The sequence below is a fragment of the Nicotiana tabacum genome, chromosome 6 (genome assembly GCF_000715075.1).
Source record: "Nicotiana tabacum cultivar K326 chromosome 6, ASM71507v2, whole genome shotgun sequence".
NCBI classification, from domain to species: Eukaryota; Viridiplantae; Streptophyta; class Magnoliopsida; order Solanales; family Solanaceae; genus Nicotiana; species Nicotiana tabacum.
The window spans coordinates 131,079,775-131,096,723 of NC_134085.1; positions in this window are offsets into that span (position 1 = coordinate 131,079,775).

Sequence of the window (16,949 nt, forward strand, 5' to 3'; positions counted from 1 at the left end):
ACACTCCTTCTTACTTGAGTTTTGATTAAAAATGTGTACAAAATAGTCTCAAAGGCTTACATGTTGTACTTGTTTGCAGGGTTTGGTCAACAAGGTGACAATTCGTCAAAACCAGCTCAAAAAGGAGTGAAACATGCACAAGTACCAAGAACAAGTCCAAGCACAGTGCAACAGGTCCAATGCGGCCGCACTCCATTCTGTGCGGTCCGCAGTGAGGAAGTTCAGAGAGATGCTCATTTCAGACATCCAAGCAATGCGGCCGCAAAGCAGTTTGTGTGGACCGCATTGGCTTCATCATGGCCGCACTCAATATTGTGCGGTCCGCAAAGCTGGAGTTCAGAGAGTAGGGGATTTTGAGGTTGACACCAATGCGGTCCGTGGTCCTTTTTGTGCGAACCGCAATAGAAGCCACCGCGGCCACGGTGCATTTTATATGGCCCGTGGTGGCCAAGTTCAGAGAGTAGAGTTTTAATCCAAGAAACCTCAATGCGGCCGCACTCGATTTTGTGCGGTCCGCAATACCCCCGCGGGGGTATTTTTGTCCAGAAAATTTGGCCTAGTATACATAGTTTCTTTTCCCATTTTTAGGTCATCAGTTGTATTTTAACGTTGGGCTGCGTTCGTGAACAGTGTTTTTAACCATTTTGAGTAATTTTAGAGTAGTTTTATCATTGAATCTTCAAGTATTAGATTGTAATTGAATATTATGGGTTTATCTTCATCTATTTCTTTGTTTTCTTCTATTATCATGAGTAGCTAGACCCATTAGCTAGGGTTGTGGCTCATCCCTAGTGTGGGTATTTGATGGGTCTAGTGTTTTAAGGTTTGAATGTCTATGGGTGTTTGATATTTGGACTAATTTGTGATTTCAACGTTGAAATAGTGGTTGCAAACACTAATTTGTGCCTACTTGACTTGAGTTCTTCTTGAGAAAGAGAACTTGAGTCTAGAAAAATTAGTCCAACAAGGAATTCGAGCGTATTCAAGAGATTGATAGCCCCAATTAAAGGGTTAACCCTAGAGATAGTAATACTCGACTTGAACCTAAATTGCTTGCACAAATTATCATATCCAATTGGTCTTGAGAAAGTCAATTAGGGCAAAATCACTCAAACTACCGAGAGGTATAGAGTGAGAAATTTAGTGCATTGGTTATATCGTAATCCCCATTATGACAACCTAGCCTTAGACCCGAGAACCCGTCAAGTATCCATCTAGGAGAAAGTCACTTCCCTAGTGCCTTCTTAACTATTTAGACAACCCTCAAGTATTTCACTCTTAGCTTAATTTAGCATCTTGTTAGCATAATATTAGAAGTAATCAAAAGACCAACTATGATTAGAAGTGCAATTAAGAGCAATTACGCATCTCTAACTTAGATAGAAACCCAATTCCCATTTCTAGCTCCCTCTGGAAATCGTTCCCGACCTTCTCGGGTAAAAGTTGATTCGACCACTCTTGCTACTTTGTAGTAGTGTAGGGTTGGCACTAATCAACTTCTTCGAGGTGTTCATAAATGATTTCTCTGTTGTGGGGGATTCTCTTGATGAGTATTTGAGTAATCTTGATAAAGTCTTGGCACGTTGTGAAGAGACTAACTTGGTGCTTAATTCGGAGAAGTGTCACTTTATGGTACAGGAAGGCATTGCCCTCGGCCATAAGATCTACAAGAATGGTATTGAAGTGGATAAAGCAAAGATTGAAGTGATATCAAAACTCCCTCCTCCTACTTCCATTAAAAGAGTGAGGAGCTTTCTAGGGCATGCGAGGTTTTACCTTCGATTCATCAAGGATTTCTCAAAGGTGGTGAACCCCTTGTGCAAGTTATTGGAAAAAGATGCAAAATTTGTGTTCAATGATAATTGCATGAAGTATTTTGCGCTACTTAAGTATAGGTTGACTACCACTCCCATCAGTACCGCACCAAATTGGAGCTTACCATTTGAGCTCATGTGTAATGCTATCGATGTGGCGGTAGGAGCGGTATTGGGGCAAAGAATCAACAAGATATTCCATCCGGTCTACTATGATAGTAAGACCATGAACGACGCCTAAGTCAACTATACAGTGACCAAGAAAGAACTCTTAGCCATTGTCTTTGCTATGGAAAGTTCCACCCGTACCTCATGGGTACCAAAGTGATTGTTCACACCGATCACGCGACGTTTCGCTATTTGATGAGTAAGAAGGACCCATAGGCTAGATTGATGAGGTGGGTACTTCTTATACAAGAGTTTGATCTTGAAATCATAGACCAAAAAGGAAGTGAGAATCAAGTGGCGGACCACTTGTCCCGTTTGGAAGAGGAGGGGAGGCCCCATGATGGCCTTGAGATCAATTATTCGTTTTCGGATGAACAACTCTTTTCCATGTCTTTGACCGAGATGCCTTGGTTTGCCGATGTGGCTAACTATCTTGTGAGTGGAATTGTTCCGAATGAGTTCTATTCAAACCAAAGGAAGAAGCTCAAACGGGACTGCTTGGATTATTATTGGGATGAGCCATATCTTTTCAAAATTTGCACCGAAGGTGTTATCCGAAGATATGTTCCAGAAGAAGAGAAATTGGGTATTCTTTAAGCTTATCATTCTTCGCCCTATGGTGGTCACCATGGTAGGGCGATGTCACGACCCTAACCCCGAACCCGGTCGTGATGGTGCCTCTCGTGAAGACAAGGCCATCCAACTAAACCCAATTCACTTGTTAAAGCAGTTAAACAACATAAAAGCAGTCTAAAACATGATTTAATGATAATAAGTAGCGGAAATACAATCCGACATAGCCCTAACCGGAGTGCCACAAGTCATGAGCGTCTATAAGCCATAATACAAGTCTGCTAAATCCATAAACTAGTACAAATTTTGAAGGGAAATAGAAATGATAAAAGAGTAGAGACATAGGGCTGCAGATGTCAACAACTACCTTGTAGTCTCCGAATGCTCGCCTGAAACTGGAGGGATCAGCACTCGAGAGCGGTACCAGCTACGCCTGAATCTGCACATAGGGGTGCAGGGAGTAAAGTGAGTACTCCAATTCAGTGAGTAACAAATGTAAATAACGACTGAAAGTAAAAAACACGTAAGGCACAAGGCATTCCATAATGAAGTAGTAAAACCGTTTAAAAGCAGTAAAACAGTGAAAAGCCAAGAAAAATCCTCTTTCAACAAGTAAACAAGTAATTGACAGTCAATTATGAAAAATAAACATATAAAGGTTCACCCATCGGGCACAGTATCACCACATCCGCCCCTCGGGCAACATCTCAGAACAATAACAGCCCCTCGGGCTCAATCTCACATCACAATGGGTACCTGTGCTCACTGGGGGTGTGCAGACTCCTGGAGGGGCCCCTTACGGCCCAAGCGCAATAACAAGCCATCTCGTGGCATCAAATCTAGGCCCTCCGCCTCATATCAATCAAGCCACCTCATGGCGTACATATCTTAGGCCCTCGGCCTCAAATCAGTATCAATGTTTCCTCACAATGTAGGCCCCCTGCCTTACGCAGTCAAAAAAATCATCACAAGCCTCTCGGGCAATAGTAAAACAGTGTTTCTTAGCCCAAACATCATTTAAAATATCATTTAAGTCTTAAAAGCTGAGTAAACATGGCTGAGTAGTAAAACAGTGGAAATTAACATGATTGAGTTCAAGTATAAAGTCAAAACAGTGAGGAAATAGTAATAAAAATCCCTGAAGGGTTCAAATAGCTGGCATTCAGCCCAAATCATGATGATAGCAAATAAATTCAGTCAAATACGCGGTTATATCATCAACCGGGATGGACCAAGTCACAATTCCCAATAGTGCACGACCCCACGCTCGTCATCAAGTGTGTGTCTCGCCTCAACATAGCACTACGATGTGCAATCCGGGGTTTCAAACCCTCAGGACATCATTTACAATCATTACTCACTTTGAACCGGCTAAATCTCTAGCTCACGACGCCTTTGCCCCTCGAATTGGCCTCCGTGCGCATCGAATCTATCCAAAATCAGAACGAGTACGTCAACATATGCTAAAGGAACAAAGCCCAAGTGAAAACAATCAACAAAGGGAACAAATCCCGAAATTACCAAAACCCAACCTCTGGGCCCACATCTCAAAATTCAGAAATTTCTACATCAATAGATTCCTCATCTCCCCATGAGTCTATGCATATCAAGAATACCAAAATCGGAGTTCAAATGACCTCTCAAATCCTCATTTTAAGGCCTCTTAAACTCAAGCCCTAATCCCCCATTTTTAGCCCTTTAATTCCTTTAATTACAGCCTTAATCCATGAAATACTACCATAGAAATGTGTTTAGGTCCAAAATTCTTACCTTAACGAAGTTCCTTTGAAATCCCTCTTCCAAATCGTCCAAAAGCTCTCAAGCCGAAGTCAAAAATGGTGAAATAACCCAAAAATTCGCGAAGGACTCTTTTAATTTATCTGACCAGGGGTGCCCGCATCTGCGGTCCAAAATCCGCTTCCGCGGTACCGCATTTGCGGTTCACCCTCCGCTTCTGTGGAAATAACTTATCGGACCAAATATCGCATTTGCGGACCACTCGCCACATCTGCGACTCCGCAGGTGCGGTCCCTCTATTGCATCTGCGGTTCCTGACTCTACCTCTCCATTCCGCATCTACACCTCCCCTTCCACACGTGCAACGCTGCACCTGCGGTCCCCAAACCGCAGGTGCAAAAACATCAGAAGCAGAAAAAAAATCTCAACAGCTGCAATAACCTTTCAACTTCTATGACGACCATCCGAAATCATTCTGAGGCCCCCGGGACCTCAACCAAAAGCACAAACATAACCCAATACCTTATTCAAACTTGTTCCAATCATCAAAATGCCTCAAACAACTTCAGATCTGCCAAATCATATCGGATTCAAGCCTAAGTTTCTAAAACATTCCGAAATATGCTTTTGATCATAAACCCAACTAAACCACGTCCGAATGACCTAAAATTTTATACACACATCCCAAATGACACAACGAAGCTAATGCAACTCTCAGAATTTCATTCCGACCCCTATATCAAAATCTCGCTTATCAATCGGAAATCGCCAAAATATCAACTTCGCCAATTCAAGCCTAATTCTATTCTGAACCTCCAAAACCCGTTAAGATCACACTCCTAAGTCATGAATCACCTACCGAGGCTAACCGAACCATCGGAACTCACATCCGAGCCCTCTAACACATAAGACAATATCCGGTTGACTTTTCCACCTCAAACTTCCTTAAAAGAGACTAAGTGTCTCAAACCTTACCAAAATCATCCCGGACTCGATCCGACCAACCCGATACCATAAAATACGGATAAAAAAGCATAAAGAAGCAGAAATGGGGAAACAGAGTGGTAACTCATGATACGACTGGTCGGGTCGTCACAGGCGAGAACTGCTACAAAGGTCTTAAGTTGTGGATTCTATTGGCCTACCTTGTACAAAGATGCTACCGAGCTTGTCAAGTGGTGTGATGAGTGCCAAAGAGATGGTGGGATTTCCAAGAAGAATGAGATGCCTCTCACTACCATCCTTGAGATCGACATTTTTGATGTGTGGGGTATCGACTTTATGGGTCCATTTGCGAGTTCATGTGGGAACACTTATATTTTTATTATTGTGGATTATGTCTCCATGTGGGTTGAAGTTATGGCTTTGTCGAACAATGAACCACGGATTGTGGTGGCCTTCTTGAAGAAAAATATATTTACAAGGTTCGGCACCCGAAGGGCCATCATTAGTGATGGGGGTTCTCATTTTTGTAACAAAGTCTTTGCCACTTTACTCTCTAAGTATGGTGTCACTTAGAAGGTGTCAACTCCCTATCAACCCCAAGCAAGTGGATAGGTTGAGGTCTCCAACAGGGAGATCAAGAGTATTCTATCCAAGTCTGTCAATGCAAACCAGACTGATTGGTTAAGGAAACTTGACGATGCTTGATGGGCATATAGAACAACTTGCAAGACTCCAATTGGTATGTATCCATATCGATTGGTATTTGGTAAAGCATGTCACCTCTCAGTGGAACTAGAGCATAAGGCCATGTGGGTGTTGAAGAAATTGAACCTAGAGTGGGATGTACACTACAAAAAAAACAGCAATTAGCGACGGATTTTAGCGACAACTTTTGTTCCATCACTGATTAGCGACAGATTGGCTATGACCTAAAAGTTTCGTTGAAAAAAAAGAAAAAAATAGTTAGTATCTAATCTAGCGATGGAATAGCGACGAATTCAAAAATTTATCCTAATTGTTGGAGCTAAATATTGGCGCCCTTAATTTACCTACAGATTTAGCGACAAAAGTTGAGCGACAAAATTTATTTAACTCCAGCGACGGATTTAGCAACGGAAAATCCGTCGCTAGCCTTAATTTGTTTATCAAAATATTTTAAAACTCCTTGCTATGGAAATTTCCGTCGATAATGTATTTTTTAATAAAAAATAATATTATTTGTAGCGACGGAACCTGTCCTTAGCTAAATCCATCACTGAAGACAACTTTATTATTTTTCCTAGGGCACAAATTTGGTAAACCATCAGTCTCTTCTAAAACAGCAGAAACATAAGAGAGAGCAAAATTAGGTGGCTGAGAGCAAAATCAGTAGAAGTCACACGATGAGGATTTTCAAGAACAAGAGTAAAAATCATTAGCCAATGTGAATCAAAGGTTTGTAGATGACTTTGTTTCTTCTTAAATAAGCTTAGCACTAATCTTTTGTTATCATTTGTGATAAAAATCAGATTTATTTGAAACTGGTATCTCTTTGGGAGATTTATTTATATAGCTTAGCAAAATTTGTATTTTGGGACTTTTTTGTTGAATCGATTTCATGTCTTTGATTGTTACTTTACAAAACTTTATAAGAATCAGATTTTGGGTTATTCTTGACTTTAGATGTGATAAAATCAAAACTTCAAGTGAACACTGATATTTTGTTGGAATTTTATATTACAGTTATTGGAGTATTGTAGCTTAGCAAATATTATGTTTTCGATTTTTTTGTTGGACAAATTTTTGTCATCTGATGTGGTTTCATCCTTTTGATTGTTTCTTTATATCATGAAAGCTTATAACAATCATATTTCTGTGTTAATTTTGACATAGAAATGGCTCTATAGACCGTCATCTTCTTGGATTGTAAAAGTTTCGAGAATTTTTTGGTAGATTCCTTTGGTAGTTTAATTAATCTTCTTCTGCTTATCTTCTTAATTTTTTGTCCAGATCTACAAAAAATTTCTTCACATAGCTTTAGACAAATTTTGTATTAGAAATGTAATTTGTATTTTTTTTCCATAGGAGAGAAAAATCAATTGGGAGATAATCTGGGTAAGGGATTTTAAGAACAAGAGCAAAAATTAGTAGCCAACGTGAATCTAAGGTTTGTAGATGGCTTTGTTTCTTCCTCTCTTTCTTATGCTTAGTACTAATTTTGGGTTCCAAAATAGATAAGCCACCAATTTGTGTATATTATCAAGTATATTTGTCTAAGAAATGTTTTGTTTAATATATGAAACTAACAGATTCTTTTGGTGGCCTAATTAATCTTCTCTTGCATGTCTGTTTAATTTTTTGTCCAGATCTACAAAAAAAAATTCGAACAGCTTTTGATATTTGTATTAGAAATTTAATTTATGTTTTTTGTTTCATAGGGTGCTTTCACCGCTTGTGATGATATGTGAAGCTCTATTTCTTCTTAACTAACATCGTCGTTGCTTGTACGAGTAGTTAAATCAAGTTTAGGTAATCTCACTCTACTTCTATCTCTCCCCCTCTCTCTATGTGTATATGTTTCTCTATATGTATCTAGAGCTCTCTATGTGCGACCAGTTCCAGGTGAGTAGCCAGTCAGTCTATTATTGAAGAATGTGACGCTCAGCTGATGTTTCACTGCACATACCTTCATGTTTATTTACAACATTGTTATGGTGCTCATTCCGTTGGACCTTTCATATCTAATTAGTTGTTCCGTTTCCTACAGGGGCCAAGTAAATTTATCTTATTTTGTATGTCCTTAAAAATATATTTACCATATTTCCTTTCAAGTTAGCAGCATTGATTGAAATATTTGGAAATCTTTAGTGGTACACATCTTTATGTTTCTTCTTCCACATAAAAGGAGAATATACTATGCTAATGTGTTTACTACTTTACTTTGATTGGGTTTCTCTTAGCTGAATTCTAGTTTGTGTTTGCCAATAGCTTGTTAGAGGAAAAAACCTGGTGGTCAAGGTTGATTGATTAATTATTTCAAAGTATCTTGCAATTAAGTATGTGTGATTTTTTCACTTTAAAAAAAGAGGGTTGGATGGTATTTGTTTAAGTACTACTACTTGTTAAAAAATATTAGTATTTTAAACTTGAACAAGATGTAGTAATTTATTTGACCTATGGAGAAAGACGATATTCCTTATTGAATACCAGAGAATATAGGAGCTTTCACTTGTAAATATGTGTGGAAAAACTAAGAAGAAGTTGTAGATCTATCACTCTGCCCATACTACCTTATCACTAGTTATCTTTCTGCTTATTCTAATAACTGATTGCTATTATATATTCTGTACTACTATATGTTCCCTTTGTGCTTCTTTCTCATGTTCCTTAGGTAGAATTTTTTTAAGCTTTATTCTGTTGTTGCTAATACAATAGTCATCCCCATGTTCCAAAAATCTTCAATGTTTTTTTCCAAAGAAAATCACTCTTTGAAGGGGAAGAATGAATTGTTAATCTAACTTGACTGTCATTTTAGAGTATAGACTATAACTGCTGCCAATGTTATTTAGATGCAAAGGAAGAAAACTAATTACTACTACTGCTGACTGTTGCCACTGTTACTTATTTTAGAGTTTAAATTGTTGTTTCTCCATCATTTGTTAGCTATAAAAAATTTCTAAATTTTGTTACTGCATAGAAACATTTCTAAAGAAGAAAAATATATTATTTTTTGTATAAGCTGTTGAGAAGGATCGAGACCCAACACCAAGTGAGATACATTTGTACGTCCATACACATGAGCACGATGGAAAATTTTTTCTTGATGAGAAAGCTCGAATCGTGAATGTAAGTCCAATATTTTATGATCTTATTTACTACAATGTAAAAAGGGATAGTGAAGCTGCTCTCTATCAACGTGTTTGCTTTGTGGTATTAAAAATAAAATTTTCAATATTTTTTTTATCTAATCTGGTAACTAATATCCAATTTGAAATGGGACTTCTTCCTTGAGGTGGATTCTAAAATTAGTGTTCTGTAAGTGGCTTTTGCATTTTTGCTGTTGGTATAGCTAATGAGTTTGGTACATCCAAAACCAAATTGCATCTAATACTACCAACAATAACGTATCTTTGGTTATGTGAATGAACTTTAGAATAGAGTGGTTTAGAGTTCTGAGATATTTTATCTAAGAAAAACAAATGGTTGAGCAATTAGCTCAATCTTTTGGCTCCCTCCAAATTGATTTTAACGACTTATTTATGATAATTATTGGAGTGACAAACCAAATCAATAAAGCATTGTTTTTCTTCTTTGTTATGCAATGGCAGGAGAAGATCTCAATACCAAGGATAGAACTGTGGATAATCAGAATAAGCCTGCAAATAGGAAGAAAACATGAACTTGGAAGGTTCTAGCTTAATTTTCCAATATTAGGATGTCGTAGATAATGATTAGATTATAATTATAGTATCATATAATATTTTGTTGGGACTTTTATCCTCCCATAATTTTGTCCTTGCATATAGCAGCAAATATGAAAAGTTGCATCCTCTCTATTGGTTAATTAAATGCTCAACATTCTTGATTGTTTTAATTTCACTACTTATTACACTTCTTTTACAGGAAAGATATCAAGAAATATTATGGGAACAAACATAAACTCGGTCTGATATTGATCAATGTAAAACATATTATGAAGCTGCATGAGGGAAAAAGAAGAGAAGATTATATGGTCTTGGATCTCAAGTAAAATGCTACTACGAGCCGAATCTTCGTGGCTCTTCTGGATCAGATGCTTCATCATCAATACCACCTTCGAGTTCTCAATCAGCATCAATAGGGAATCTGGATGAGTTAGTGATGTGTTTGATTCCTGCACTAACAGAGTGCATAGTTATTGTTGGTGTTAGAGATGATTCAAACTTAATTGTAATAGCTATATGCATTTTGATATCATTTTGGACCTTGAAGCATGTTAATTTATATGATCTTTAGCTATTATTTAGGATATCTAATAATTTACATTCAAAATGCATGAGCGGAGAAAATTTAAAATAATAAATAAAAAAGATCTAAAAGAGAAAGATATTGAGACAGATTGCGACAGATATTTTTCGTAATAGAAATAAATATATAAAATAATATAGCGACAGATTGCAATAGACGATTTTTGTCTCTAAAAGAAAAGATGAAATGACTCTAAAAATATTTGGCGACAGATTAGCGACCGACTTTCCGTCGCAAAAGTATACCAACGATGAAATGCATTATGAATTTAGCGACACAATTTGCTAATATGGCGATGGATTTTCTGTCGCTAAATGTAGCAACGGATAGTATTTGTCGCTAGAACGTTGCTAATTTGGCGACAGATTCAATTTTTTCGTCGCTAGGAGCTTAGCAACGAGCAAATCAGCAACCAAGGAAAAGCGGTCGCAATTCCGTCGCTAATCCAGCTAAGCGACGAAAAAAAGCTCTTTAGCGACGCATATTGTCCATCGTTAAATGCTATTTTTTTGTAGTAGTAGCTGCCAATCTTCGGGTGGGGAAATTGAATGAACTTTATGAGTTTTGGTTCCATGCTTATTCTAGTTTGTCATTGTATAAGGACAGGATGAAATACCTACATGATAATATATCCAGAACAAAGAATTCAAAGAAGGTGACCTTGCTCTCTTATTCAACTCTCGGTTATGGATGTTTTCGAGAAAGCTAAAGTCAAAATGGAGTGGTCCCTTTGAAGTGGTGCATGTAACTCCCTTTAGTGCTCTAGACTTGAAAAATAAGAATGGTGAGATCTTTAGAGTCAATGGGCATCGAGTGAAGCACTACCTTGGTGAGGTTGATGATGGCCACGTTGTGGCATTGGTTCATTTCAAGTGAATGATGGTAACATGCGTCGTGCAGAGACGTTAAATCGGGCGCTTCTTGGGAGGCAACCCATGTGTTTTTCTTTCTTTTGATTTTCTTCTTAGATTAGGCATTGTTTTGGACTAACTGGTTGTGAAGTGTGTGTAGGAATTGGTTGTGCAGTGCAAGAAATTGACAAGGCAAAAAGTTGGCTAAGGGGCACAAAAAAAAAGACCGCAGACCGTGCCTATCATTTTGCGGACCGTATGAGCACTTTGCGGCCGCAGAATTTTGATGCGGACCATGTAGCTGGTTTATGAAAAATGCCAACTCTTTGAAGTTGGTCTAGCACAGCCCCTTCATGATTCGCGGTCGCGTTCACATTTTCTTGGACCACGGTAATTTGGCGGCCGCGGTCAATATTTTGCGGACCGCGATCAGATATTTGAAGCTGCTCTACATAAGGTAACAAAGCGCAAACCGCGACAAAATTTCACTGCTGCGCTCAGGTTAGTCGGTGGGTTCCACATCTGCTAAATATAAATAGGGGGTCCTTAAGTCTTTTATACTTTTTCGAACCCTAAAGTTTCACCGCACAAAACTACTATTCATCTTCTCTGGCTCTCAATCTCATCTCTTTCTAACCAAGAGTTCTTTTCCTACTAAAATTTCACAACTGGTATGTTCAAGTCCTTGAATTGATTTTATCTATTTCTTTTCTTTCCTTTTTGTTTTAATTATTCTTTTTAGTTTTTAGTTAGAGTTAAATATATCCCATAATCAATTACTGCTTAAACACATGTAGGAAATGTTTACATGCCTAATGGGAATAGAGTTTGTAACTTTGAATGCTAATTGAAGGGATTTTTGCGCACTTAGTGAAAACCCTAGGTTAATGTGTTCATTAATATTAGTCGCGTTTGAATTTCGCGGCCATGACCAGTTTTACGTTGTCCGCATTAGAGTATGCGACCGCTTTCAGTTTTTCGCAGTTTGCGAAACCCTAACTTTTAACTACTGATTATTGATTCGAGTTTGTGACCACGATCACTTTTACATGGTCCGCAGTTGGTTCTTCATGGCCGTGTCCTTGTTTTCGCGGACCGCGCTCTTGAACTTCAGAGAGTCTGATAATAGCTTTCGCGGTTGCGTCCACTTTTCCGCGGTCCGCATTTGGTTGTTCGCATCTGCCTTCATTATTTCGCGATCTGCGTTCGACTAAGATCAGAGAGTTATTATTCTGAACCTAACCTCTTTACGGCCACATTCATTTTTTCGCGATCCGTGTTGGGCCTTCTGCGACTGTGTTCACTTTTTCGCGGTTCGTGGTGCCTTGTCCTGAGAAGCAGTATTTGCATTTCGTCTGCACTATTTTAACATATGCTTAAAGCTTTATTCTGACTGTGTTTCATTGCTTGTTTGTTGCAGACAATGATCCATTCCAGAGATAGAGGTGATACATCTAAATGGAGGGCAGAACCCTTGTGACGACTCAGTCAGTCGTCTCATGAGTTACCACTTCGTTTCCCCCATTTCTGCTTCTTTATGCTTTGTTTATCTGTGTTATGTGGTATCGGGTTGATCGGATCAAATCTGGAATGATTTTGGTAAGGTTTGAGACACTTAGTCTCTTTTGAGAAAGCTTAAGTTGGAAAAAGTCAACCGGATGTTGACTTATGTGTTATAGGGCTCAGATGTGAGTTTCAATGGTTCGGATAGCTTTGGGAGGTGATTTTGGACTTAGGAGCATGATCAGAATGAGTTTTGGAGGTTCGGAGTAGATTTAGGCTTGAATTGACGAAGTTGATATTTTGGCGATTTCCGGTTGGTAGGTGAGATTTTGGTATATGGGTCGGAATGGAATTTCGAGAGTTGTAGTAGTTCTGTTGTGTCATTTGGAATGTGTGTGCAAAATATCAGGTTATTCAAATATGGTTTGGTTGGGGTTTTGATCAAAAGTGGAATTCGGAATTCGGAAGATTTTGGGAGTTTGAGGAATTGTTGCAGCTGTAGATTGTGCTACTTCTGGTATTTATGCAGCTACAGCTTGGAGACCGCAGGTGCGACACCGCATATGCGGGAAAAAGGGCTCTGAAACGGAAGTTGGGATGTAGGCAGGAAACCGCAGAAGCGGTGAGGAGGACCGCATCTGCGATGTCACAGATGCGGATAAGGGATCGCAGATGCGGAATAGAGGAACATAAGTGAAAACTACAGAAGCGGTTGATTTGCCGCAAATGCTGTACCGCAGAAGCGGTTATAGGGCCGCAGATGCAAAAATGTCTGGGCTGAAGGTATAAATTGTCACCTACGCGATTTTGAGCTATTTTCACCATTTCTAATTCGGCTTGGGAGCTTTTTGGATGATTTTGAAGAGGGATTTCAAGGGAACTTCATTGATGTAAGGAATTTGAACTTAAAACTCATTTATATGCTATTATTTCACGGATTAGAGATATAATTAATGGAATTTAAGGGCTAAAATTGGGGAAATTAGGGCTTCGAAACTTAGACCTTTGCTTGAGAATTTGAAGGACCATTTGAGGTCGGATTTTAGAACTTTGATATGTATGAACTCGTGGGGAGATAAAGAATCTGCTAATGTAAAAATTATCAAATTTCGAGACGTGGTCCCGGGGGTTGGGTCCTTGTAATTTCGGGATTGATAGGCTTCGTTCCATTAGCATATTTTGATGTCATGGTTCTGATTTTGGATAGATTCGACGCGAGTGGAGACCGATTCGAGGGGCAAAGGTATCGCGAGTTAGAAATTTGACCAGTTCGAGGTGAGTAATGATTGTAAATGATGTTTGGTATGAAACCACAAACTTGCACATCGTTGTGCTACATTAAGGTGACGCACACGCTTGATGACAAGCGTGGGGTCGTGCACTATTGGGAATTGTGACTTAGTCCGTCCCAAATGACTATTTTACCGCATATTTGATTGAAATCTATTTGCTATCATCATGATTTGGGATGAATGCCATATTTGGGCCTTGTGCTAACTATTTGAACCTTTCGGGGATTTTTATTGATATTTTCTCACTGCTTTGACTTTATACTTGAACTCAGTCATGTTATTTTCCATTGTTTTCATACTCAACCATGTTTACTCTATTTTATTACTTAAATGATCTTTCAGATGATAATTGGGCTGAGAATCACAGTTTTACTTTTGCCCCAGTGACTTGTGAGGATTTTGACTGAGTAAGGCCGAGGGCCTATGTTGTGAGGAAACATTTGGTTATGATTATGAGGCCGAGGGCCGTAGATATGTATGCCACAAGGTGGCTTGATTGATATGAGGCCGAGAGCCTAGTGATGATTCCACGAGATGACTTGATATTGCACTTGGGCCATAAGGGGCCCCTCCAGGAGTCTGCACACCCGCAGTGAGCGCGGGTACCTGTTGTGATGTGAGATTGACCCCGAGGGGCTGGTATTATTCAGAGATGTTGCCTGAGAGGCAAATTTGTTGATACGGTACCCGAGGGGCGAACCTTTATGTGTTTATCTTTTTCTTAATTGCCTGCCAAATTATCTGCTTAATTGTTGAAAAAGGTTTTTCATGAAGTTAAATTTGAGTTAAAGGATTTTTACATATCTTTCACTGGTTTACTGTTTTTAAGGGTTTTATTGCTTCATTATAGCATGCCTTGTGCCTTACGTGATTTCCTGCTTTCAGTCTTTATTTATGATTATTACTCACTGAGTTGGAGTACTCACTTTACTCCCTGCACCATGTGTGCAGATTCAGGCGTATCTGGTCCCGCTCCGAGTACTGATCATTTCTAGCTCAGGCGGATCCAAGTAGTCTCTAGGTAGCTGTCGGCGTTCACAGCCCGGAGCTTTTTCCTATCTTATTTCTTCATGTTCTTAGTTTCTGTATTAAACTCTGTAGTTTGATTTGGAGTATTCCAGATTGTTTAGATGCTCATGACTAGTGACACCCCGGTATCGGGCTGTGTTTGGTTTTATTTCCGCAAACTGTGATGTTCACTACTTACTGTTGGATTATTTATTACATTTTAGACTTAAATTCTTATAGTTTAATTGCTTAAAACTGAAATGGGAAAGTGTCGGATGGCCTTGTCTTCACGAGAGGCGCCATCACGACCGGGTCCGGGTTTAGGGTCGTGATAAGTTGGTATCAGAGCCTAGGTTACATAGGTCTCACGAGTTATAAACAGGTTTAGTAGAGTCTCGCGGATCGGTATGGAGACGTCTGTATTTATCCTTGAGAGGTTGCAAAACCTTTACGAAAAACTTCATATTCTTGTAATTCTTGTCGTGCGAATTTGTTAATCCAAGTACTAAACTTTTGTTATTCTATTCTCTCATAGATGGTGAGGACACACGCTACCGGTCAGGATGGACGACCACCAATATCACCAGCTGTGGCCACTAGAGGCCGAGTACTCGGTCGTGGTTGTGGTAGGGGCAGAGCAGATATGGCAACACTTGCAGATCCACCACGCGCCCCAATTCAGGATCATATCCCAGTTATGGACGCTCCAGCAGCACCAGCTGTGCCCATTGTGATTCCGGTTCTTCAGGAGGCCTTATCTCAGATCTTATCAGTTTGCACTAGCCTAGCTCAGGCGGTTTCAGCCACTACAACCGCAATTACTTTTTAGGCCGGGGGAGGCAATCAGACTCCCGCCACTCACACACCTGAGCAGGTCGTGCAGGGACTTAAGATGCCGGGAGCACATCAAACCCAGCCGGTTGCAGCTGCTCAGGACTATGTAGTTCCTGCCATTCTAGAGGACGAGCATCGTAGGTTGGAGAGGTATGGTAGGCTTCAGCCTCCGACCTTCAGTGGTGCAGAGTGCGAGGATGCCTAGGGTTTCTTGGATAAGTGTTAGAGGATGCTTCGTACAACGGGTATTCTGGATACCAGCAGGGTCACTTTCACTACTTATTAGTTTTCGGGAGTTGCCTTCACTTGGTAGGAGGATTTTGAGAGGCGTAGGCCTGTTGGTGCAGCACCCCTTACCTGGCAGCAGTTCACCTCTCTCTTTCTGGAGAAGTATGTGCCACAGTCTCACAGAGAGGAGCTACGCAGGCAATTTGAGTGGTTGCGTCAAGGGGAGATAACCGTGTCGCAGTATGAGTTGAGGTTCTCTGATTTAGCTCGTTATGACATCTAGTTGGTTTCGATAAATAGAGAGAGGATTAGGAGGTTTGTTGATGGCCTCACTTATCAGCTTCGTATTCTCATGACCAGGGAGAGGGTGACTGGTGCTACCTTCGAGGAGGTTGTGGATATCGCTCGTTAGATTGAGTCTGTTCATCACCAGGAGCAAGAGGAGAGGGAGGCCAAGAGGTCTCGAGGATCTGGCAGTTATAGTGGTACTCCTTCGAGAGGTTATTTTCAGCACTATAGAGGTCGTCCATTCAGGCATGCTCAGCCAGCTTGCCCCGGTTGCCATGGGGCTCCGTCGGGTCATGGTTCTTACAGTTCTCATCAGGTCCAGTCATCACTTAGTGCCTTTCCAGCTCAGAGTTCGTCCCGTGCTCTATCAGTTTAGGCTCTTTTATGTCGAGTGCATCTGCTAGTCACTCTGGTGCGAGGGGTTCCCTTCAGTTCCCTTCTCCAGCACCTCGAAGTTGTTATGAGTGTGGAGAGATGGGTCATATGTGGATGCAGTGCCCTCGTCGTCTTGCGAGTTCATCTCAATAGAGGGGTCAGTCATCGGCTTCAGCGCTAGTTACTTCATCATCACCCACCAAGCCAACTAGGGGTGGAGGTTAGTCAGCTAGGGGTCACCCCAGAGGGGGAGGTCGATCAGGTGGCGGTCAGGCCTGCTTTTATGCACTTCCAGGTAGACCCGATGCTATTGCTTTAGATGCTGTTATTAGAGGTATTGTCTCAGT